Source organism: Apteryx mantelli, unplaced genomic scaffold (genome assembly GCF_036417845.1).
Source record: "Apteryx mantelli isolate bAptMan1 unplaced genomic scaffold, bAptMan1.hap1 HAP1_SCAFFOLD_337, whole genome shotgun sequence".
Classification (NCBI taxonomy): Eukaryota; Metazoa; Chordata; class Aves; order Apterygiformes; family Apterygidae; genus Apteryx; species Apteryx mantelli.
This window is the reverse complement of record NW_027118690.1, coordinates 35,936-45,255: the sequence shown is the minus strand read 5'-3', so window position 1 is coordinate 45,255 and position 9,320 is coordinate 35,936.

Genomic DNA, 9,320 nt, shown 5'->3' with positions numbered 1-9,320 from the left:
GCCAGGTCCAGCTGCATGGACAGTGGGAAAGTTGTCACGGCCAGGGGGAGGGGGGGCAGTGGAGCCCCTTGGCAGCCAATGCAGCAAACCTGGGGCGAAGGGCATCCCTGGAGAGTGGGGGATCAGGCAGAGGGGTGAACCTAGGGTCACCCAGAGGGGGACTGAGCAAGGGGGCTAGCAGGCAAACTTTTTGGAGTCATGCTCCTTTCAGCACAGGCTGAGAAACCCCTGCCTTGGAATAGCGCAACCAGCTGCAAGGGAAGATCAGGCTGGGCAGCCTCCCCAGCCTGACAACACACCACCCGGTTCATCCCTTGCCAGTCCCTGGTGTTAGAGGTGGAGGGCATCAGGATGTCCCATGCTTGGGAGAGCAGCAGGAGCCCTCTGCCCTGCAGGGGCAGCCTTCAGCCAGCCCCACTGGGTTGCCCAGAGCAGATCGCCCAGATAACGTCTTCTCCTCCACCAGTACCGGACCACAGCAGGACCCAGTGTAGGGACACACGTGGCAGAGCTGGCCACCTTGCAAGGAGAGACCATACTGTTCAGTTGGGTGGTTTTGAGCAGAGGAGCCCCACTACATGAGTGTGTCCTCTCCCAATGGCTGTGCTGCTCTGGGGTCCCAGCTGAGCTGGAGAGCCCCCAGCACAAGGGACCTGGGCCTGGCTGTTGGTAGTGGGGTGCTGCTGCATCCCGTGCAGGAGCCATGGGTCATCTGCTTACCACAAGGACATAGGGCACAGGTCCTAAAGGGGCTCTGACCCTCAGTTTGGTCAGCCAGGCAGGAGCAAAGAGCCCAAGACAGACAGAGTCCCTGAGATGCTGGGTATGACATGTTCAGCCTCTGCACAGCTGCTGCCTGACTCACCCCACCTTCCCCCATTCGCCCCTGCAGGAGGCTGAGCTGCTAATCTCCCCTTCCCCTGTCCTTCCCCAAATATCTGCTCTGAAAGGGCAGGAGGAGCATCTACCCACGGCATGTTGAGCAGCCAGCTGGGGCTATTTTTGCTATATAAACACTCACCTTTCCCCTATCCTTTCCATGGGGCGACACAAGAAGCCTCAGATGCTGTCCCATCCCTGCAGCATAGGTGTTTCCTCCCTCCAGAGACAGCACCTTTCCCCAGAGGTCCCATGTGAGACTCAGAGTTTTATTTCAGGGTCTTTACAACCTCTTTCCTGTCCATCTTTCCTTGGAAGCCCCAGCTGCTGTGTCTGGCTTAAAACCTTGGGTTTACGTGGGTCATCAGAGGTAGGTCAGGATGGATTCTCTCCTCTGCACTGATCAGGTTGATAGGGACTGGTAGAACATTTCGCTGAGCCTCTTCAAATTAAACATCTATTCCGTGCTTCTTTGTGATCAAAGCCCTTGGCTCTGCCTGGCCATCTTCATCCCCAGGCCTGGATAGCCTGCAGCCTTTTCCATGAGAAGAGGCTGTGACAGCATCCTGGAAAATGATCTGCTGCTTCACAGTTCAGGGTGCTCACGTTCCCTGTTGCTGTGCTGGCATCCCATTGCAGCTCAGCTCTCTGTCCCCCAGGCTGCTGGGGACACCCAAGTACCTTCAAACACAGTGTGCAGCCACGCTGCCAGGCCCTGTGGGATCAGGGAGTCACCAGGTTAGCTGAAATCTAGGGAGATAACAGAAAGTTTCTGCCTTAAATAGTGCACTGTCAAATACACAAGTGATACCGGAGCCCGTTCTTGCAAGCAGGTGTAAGTTTTACATTCAAGGAAATGATTTGTCCTTGTCTGTGCTAGTCAGGGCCAGCCACTCCTTCCTTTCTGGTGTACAGCACCATGCACATGTTCACAGCACTCAGGAAATTAAGTTGGTTCATGGAAGTCCCAAACAAATTCCCAGCTGGACTATGTGACCCCTGTCCTGTTTTCCCCTTCCAATAGGCATGTTGGCTTGCTCCTGGTCTGCATCAATTAGGGAAGGATCCTTCCTTCTCCCATGCTGAACAATTTGCTGTGAGACGTGGGAGAACCCCAGGGCATGGGTGCAGAAGGAGTCCAGCTGCAGCTTTCTCCTTGTTGGGGATCTCATGTTGGATGTAGCTTCTCTCCCACCCCTAGCGTCCCTGGGCAACTCAGACATGTGGGATCTCAGCTGGGAATGGGCTTGAGGAATTTATGGGCTCCCTGAGAAAGCATTTCTGGATCAATTTGGGTCCATTTGGAGAGAGCAAAGGACTAGTCTGCCCCTAAGCCAGGGATGCAGGTTTCCTGCTTCCCCTCTGAAGGGGTTCCTAAAGTGCCCCATGGAGAGGGTGCATCCAGCTGCATTTCCCTTCTGCCGTCACTTGTTGATCAGGGGCACTTGGGGCATGGGGAAGGGATGATTTTTCCAGAACTGCCCAGGTGTCCTGGCAGGCTCAGGAAGCTGGACGCAGCACTGATGGAGACCTCAGGGGCCACAACAGCTCTCCCCTGCCCAGCTCTAACATCACCCTCATGCCCAGCTTGTAGACTGGTAGCACTGCCATTGCATGTGTCCCACTGCCTGGCCCTGTCTCTCACTCTCCTCGCAGCCTCGTCTCGCGCCTGGATTTTGCTGAACCAGGAAAATCAATAGTGGCTGTCTGCTGATGGACAGAACAAGGGGGATGAAATGGAGGAGGAGCAGGGGTTGAGGCGAGGGTGAAAACAGAGGAGCACAGCAGCCCAGGGCAGAGGGACTCACTGGGCTCCGAGAGAGATACAGCAGCAGGCACGTGGCAGGCGAAGGCTTGAACAGGGGAGACCTATTGGGATTTGTCTCCCATCTCCAGAGGGTCTGGAGGATTCACCCTCTTGATGCTGCCCCCTCCTCCTCACACTCCCTGGCAGAGACCAGGCTGCCTTAGACACACGGGAACCGACAGACTCTGCTTTAATGCGAATCACTTATTGACCCTGCAGAGCCAAGGGCGGAGGAAGATTGAAAGGAGGAAGTGTAGGGAAAGAGCTCCAATTAGCAGCATCAAAGCTATATATTATCCTCTGGAACGAGTGCCTGGGCCAGCAGGCAGCAAGCCAGCATGGTGGCTGCTGCTCCTCCTGGTACCAGGGGTGACCTGGCCTTGCACAGAACCCAGGGACCCTCAGATCATCCCCACTCAGTCCCCAGGAAAGACACCCATGCCCACCACCCTTCTGCATCCTCCTTCACAGCAAGAGGCTGCTGTGGCTCAGGTAGGCCACCTTGCCAAACACACAGGGCCTTGAGGAGGGAGCCAGAGCTGGGGAAACTCCTGCCTAGTGGCTACTGGGATCATGGAAAAGGCAAATGACATCATGCTGAAGGACAAGCAGAGAATCCCTGCCTTTCCAGCCCCTCATATTCCCCTTGCTGGATCCAGGTTCTAATGGTGGTGTTCCTGTTTGGGCAATGCCCCCGTCCCCAGTTTCCTGGGCACTGAGAGCTCCTAGGGTACTGGAAGAGATAAGGAAAACAAGTGAAATTTGCTGGGAGCCCAGGGAAAATCTCAGTGGCAGAGGAGTAAGAGCCCCAAGAGTGGTCAGGATGTGGGGCCCAGTGCAGGAGTTTTGGGAACTACCTGCTTTGCCTTTGCTAGGAGGGAGAAGTGCAGGTCCCACCTCTCTTGCACAAAGACATCAGCAGGATTGGGTGGTGACAGGGGACACCCACATTTCCTACCACTCTCTCCCAAGGACGGGACACCAAAGCACCTGGGTATCTTCAGGGCCCCTCTACTGCTGCAGAGAAAAGATCCTTGGAAGCAAATTTTGTATCCCTACCACAGAAACCCCCAGGTTGCATTCTTGCCCCAGCATTTTCCACCTTGCTTGTCACTGCAGTGACAGGTAGTACCTCCAGTGTTTTCCCTCCAAGGGTCCCAAATGAGCTTCACAGAGAATTATCTCCCCAGCTCTACCAAACGTGTCCCCACTGCCAGAGAGACTGGGTTGCGAGGCAGGGACTCACCTCACCCAGAGCCAGTCCAATGTCCCTGGCCAGATGCTTTTCCTAAGGGAGCTTCAGGGCAGGTGCTTCATGAGCTGAACGTGCCTGTATTGCACTTTTCCCTTTTCTTGGAACCGAGTCTCTGCCCTTGACAGGGTGCAGGGAGTGAGGGGAACACAAAGCCAGGCAGCTCTGCCAAGCGAGCTACCCCCCCACCCATCACTCAGCTGTGGCACATATTCAATACCCCATAAATACTTGCCTATTATAAGCTGTGTCGAACGTATATTCCAGCTCAGAGGAAAGGGAGACTTCATAACCTAATGGCTTGTATCGAGAGCTGTGGGATGAGTTCCTGACAGATTGCTCAGACCCGTGAGCAGCCCCTCCTCCTCTGTCTGGAGTTTATAATGATCCTGGCACGTTTGAATCCAGGACATCACCTGAGCAGCCCGAGCGGGACCTGCTGGCCATGCAGCCTGGACGGAGGCTGAGTCAGACAAAGAGCACCTCCTTCAGCTCATCCGGTACTGCAGGGCCCTGCAAGGGCAGCTGGCTGCCAGCGCAAACCACAGGCTGCGCTGCTCCCTGCTCCCACTGCCCTCGCTCAGGAGGGCTGAGGAGGAGGAGGAAGAGGAGGAAGGTCTGTTAGAAGGGCACACCTCTGACCCTGTCCACCTCAACACTTGCATTAATTTGCATCCCTGCTAGGGAGATTTTCCCCAGAGGGAAATTCTTGCTATAAAGAGAGCTACAGTCACAGCTGGCTCCTCTACTGCCTTTCAGATATGATGGGTTCACCAAAAAATTAGATCCCATCTTGCCACGTTGGCACTGAGGTGGAAAAGGGTCTCTTAACCACCACACTGCTGGCGCACAGGGCTCCTGCATACCCCCAGCCAGGATCCTTCATGGGGCCTCCTCCTCCTTGGTCCCATAAGCCAGGGGCAACTTGGCCAGTCTGACCTATGGGTCAGGTACTCTGGCCTAACAGGTCCCAGAGAGGGAATACACTGGGAAAGCCTTGGGAGAGAGCCCCACCTTCTCGCTCACCCATTGCTCACAAGGCCAGGTGTGTCCCTGCGCCATGCACCCAGACACACCAGATATGTCCCTGTGTCACCCAGCCTGTCTTACCAACACATCCTCAGGTCACATGCCCTGACATGCAAAGTCTCACAGCTTCAAGAAGACATAAGTGAAGGATGAGGGATCTGGGGCTGGGGGGGTCTCCCGGATTATAGGGACATGCTCTCCTTGCAGACATCAGCTCATCTTCCTCTGAGAAAGGTCCAGTGAGCCAGACACAGCCGATAGCTTGGGGGATCCCTGCACTTTCTGCCTAGTCACCAACCCAGCTCAGGCCCTGGTGGCTCCTGCAAGCCAAGAAGAGTCCTGCTAGTGAAGCCCTGCACTAACCACTGGGCTCCCTAGCCACTGAGAAAGGCCTGAAGGCCTCTGTTATAATACCGCTTCTGCCAGGATGACATTTCCACCACCTTCCTATGCTTCCACTCACTTCCCAGGTATGGGGGAGACGCTGGTGACAAACAACCCAGCAGCCAGATGCTGTCTGAGGGGGGAGCAGAGGAGTCAAGGCAGCTGGCAGCATGCAGCCCCCAGGCCAAGCCTATCACAGAGAAATGGTGATGTAAGGCCAGAGGAAGCAGGGTCCTGGCCTTTCCCAGGCTCTGCCGTGCTCCACGCTCCGGTTCCCTGCCAGTTTATCAGCCACTGGAGTGAGACCAAGGGAACATCGGCCAGTATAGAACAAATAAACATCCGAGTTTGGGCTTCCTTCCTTCCTTCAAATAACCCCCCAAAGGGGGGAGGGGAATTAAATTAAATTAAAAAAAAAAATGAAACAAGGAAAATAAATAAGCATTTGTGTTTCCATGGGGATGCAATGCATTCTTGGGAGTGGGAGTTTGGCCTCAGGGAGAAGTAACTCCAGAGTAGCAAAGACCCATTCTGGGAGAAAAGCCCTGAGAGCCTCCAGTCAGTGCTGCAGACAGACCACCTCTGAGCCTAGTCCACAACCCCCCAGAGGGACTGGGTGTCTTTCCCTTGACTTCAGTAGCCCTTGGATCAAGTGCTGTGCAGGCAGCTGCACGTTGCTTGCAGTCAGGAACACTGCTACATCAGGAGTTTTGCTTTGGTTTTTAGCCTGCTTTCTTAACAAGGCTGTGTGCTCTGTGTTTGCCTGGTGGGCTCTGTTCCCCAATCACTCTGAAATCCACTGACCAATATCACTTGCATGAGACAGACATTTAAAGGTGAGTTTAATCCTAATAAGGCCCATGAAGAGAGAGTTCAGAAGAGCAAGGGTGGCTCAACACCTTATTAGATACCAGCAAATCCATCTGGACTCAACTTCTAAACACACAGCCATATTTCACTGGTTCTACTGTTCATAGCCTATTTAGAGGGGAAATCTAAGTGCGTAGAGGTTGTTTTGCTTTTTCGGCTGCTTTGTTACAACAGCCTTGCAGTAGGGGTAGGTTAGGGCCAGCCAACAACAGGAGCTCCAGTCCATGGACCCTTCTCTCTTTGACCTTTCTAAAGGGTTTTCTTGATGTTCCTCCAATCTTGCTGTGCTGTGCTGTGCCATTCATGATGGGTTGTGTTGAGTTGGGCTAGGTTGCATCATTCAGGTTGGGTTGTGTCATTCATTTTGTGTTGTGTTGGCTTGGGATGGGTTCCATCACTCATTCAGGTTGAGTTGTGTCAGGTTGTGTCATTCATATTGTGTTGGGTTGAATTGGGCTGGGGTGCATCATTCAGGCTGGGTTGAGTTGGGCTGGATTGTGACATTCAGGTTGGACTGGTTGTCCACCAAAACAGTTCCTATACTCACACTGAACTTCTTCAGAATTTCGGTTCTGCAAAACACTTCCAGGAATATTTCCTATCTGCTTTGCCATTCTTTGTTCTTGCTGCTCTTGTGGAAACTGCGGCGTTTCCTATATACAATGAATTCCCTGTTCCGACCTGCGGAAATATCCACAAATTTTGCTAGCGCAGAAGCCACATGCAGAGAGAAACCTACCATTTCCCCAACATCCTCCAGGAAATCTGGTATTCCAGGAATGCCTCAGGCCCCGCTGTAACCAACGTACAGCACTTCCAGCCTGCTAGTAACGTCAGGCTCGGGTAAAGAGCTCCATCACTGCCAAGAAAGTCAGTGCTGAGGTAAGAGCAAGGATGCCCCACGTCCTGCACATCACAGAAAGTGCCGTGCCATTTGCCATCAGGACTGGCAATGCAACCTCCAAGAAATCCAGTGACCAGGGAAGAAATACTGATTTCTTGCATGCCAAGTTATCAGAGGGGGGTTGAGCCAAAAGGAGGATACATCTGTAGGATATGGAGTCACTTTCCTACCCTCATGATGATGTGCTTCTGATCTCAGAAATCAGTAGTGCTGGAGCTGCAGGCAGGGACTGCCAGGGCCTTTCCCAGGCAGAGGGCTAATTCTGTATCCTTGAGGCCGGATGTGATATCTCGTCACCAGCACCCGACAGAGAAGGAAAGGGTATTGTGTGGGCTGTTGCTTTTTTTAAAACTGTTTGTGACCCAAGGACCAGAATGTGAACGAGAGCCATTGCTGGAGGAAGGAGGGGAGGGGGAACAGAAAATTCCCAGCTCCCGACTCTTGCTGGGAAATCCCCAGAAAGCTCCCAGGCATTTGCTTTCCCAGAACAGAAGATCCTACACCCCAGGCCACACAGCAGGTGCGTATCCGGAGCACCAGGCACCCAAGGGAGACGGCAGCCAGCCAACACACCTCCGATGGGGGCCGCGACCCCCTTGCAGCTGCAGCGCAGCCTGTCCCTGCCCCGCAAGCCCGCACAATGGACACAAATACGTGAGGGACTGCAGTGGATACGTACCAGCTGCCTCCAGTGCACAGATGCAGAGCAGGGAAAAGCCCATGCACCATGCTGTGGACGTGCAACACAGGCTTAGCTCTGCTGGGCACAGGGATACAAGGGGGACCACAACCTCAGAGACCATGCTCCACTCCCTGAGAGGTGGCTGGCCTGAGAAATAATCCTACAAGCCATGAACCGTGGGACATCCTGATGCTGCTGCACTGCCCATCCCAAATGTAGCCAACAAAGACACCATGAGAGAGGTACCTTCCCTCCCTAGAGCCCCCAATCTCTCTGAGACACCTGGACGATAACTCTACAGCTGATTCATTATTTACTTGTACTTCCTTGCATCCATCATTCATGTCAGGAACATGCCTGGATACTGCAGACTCCTGGGCAAGTCCCTGTTCAGCTCAGTGGCTGTGTCAGAGCTGCTGAGAGCGCCAAGGCAAGGTGGGAGAGAGGCCAGGGCTTCCTGCCAGGACCATGGCATGTGGAAGAAGGAGCAGGTGTTTGGGACAGATGACAGGCAGTGCCCAAATGCGAGGAACACAGAGCTGGTCATCGTCCGCAGACAGTGCAGTCACTGCCTCCTCCAGGGAATCAGCATCCGAACACACACGTGCTCTGGCATCCCAAGAAAGGCCTGCAACAAATTCTCATGGAGGCCGAGATGCCTCTGCCATGAGCTCACCGAGTGACTAACTTGTTTATCTCCTCTGGGAGCTGCACCAAGTTTTTGGGAAGCAGCAGATCTCTGTCAGCTCCTCTGCCGGTTCCAGGCACCTCCCCCCATCCCCTTCCTGAAAGACACTCTTGAAAAATAGAAAGCTAAAACGACACACCGCTGCATCCCCTCTGCAAAGCCAATCATGGCAAACTGCTGCCTCTCTTTACTGCATCCTGTCAGATTAGCATTCCAAATAGCTCCACTGCTCTGCAACGGCAGGAAAGAGGGAAGGATTCAAAGGCCTGAATTTCAGAAATTCACACATGGGAATTATAGTGCATGCATGCACAATGCACATACTGTGCTGGGAAAATGGGGGCAAACGTAAACAAGTGTTTACCCTTGGCCGGGAAAGCTAACAAACACCTGGTTTGTCTACACAGGCAGGTAGGTAGGGCAGGTAGGCGAGAGGCACAACTGAGGTCTCACCACATTTCGTCTCCAGCACATGAGACAGGGTTGCTGTCTTCCACTGTCTGGGGATATGGCTAATATCCTAGAATGACTCTGTGGGCAGATATGCAGCACTTCTGAGGTCACGGTGCTCAGCATTGCCATGGACATGGCACGTTTCTGTCTCTGACACGTCATGTCGGATGTGGCCTGGTGATTGCAGGGCCATCAGTCAGTCCGCTTTGAGGAGGTTCTGCCATCCCCACTGGACATTAGTGCTGCCAAGGCAGTTAGTCCCAAGCTGACGGAGTGACTGTTCCTCACATGTTTGGGGAGAACCTGAGACCACCCGCAGTGAGGAAGGGGTGGGTTGCTGCTCAACACTACTCACCCTCTACAGGAACACAG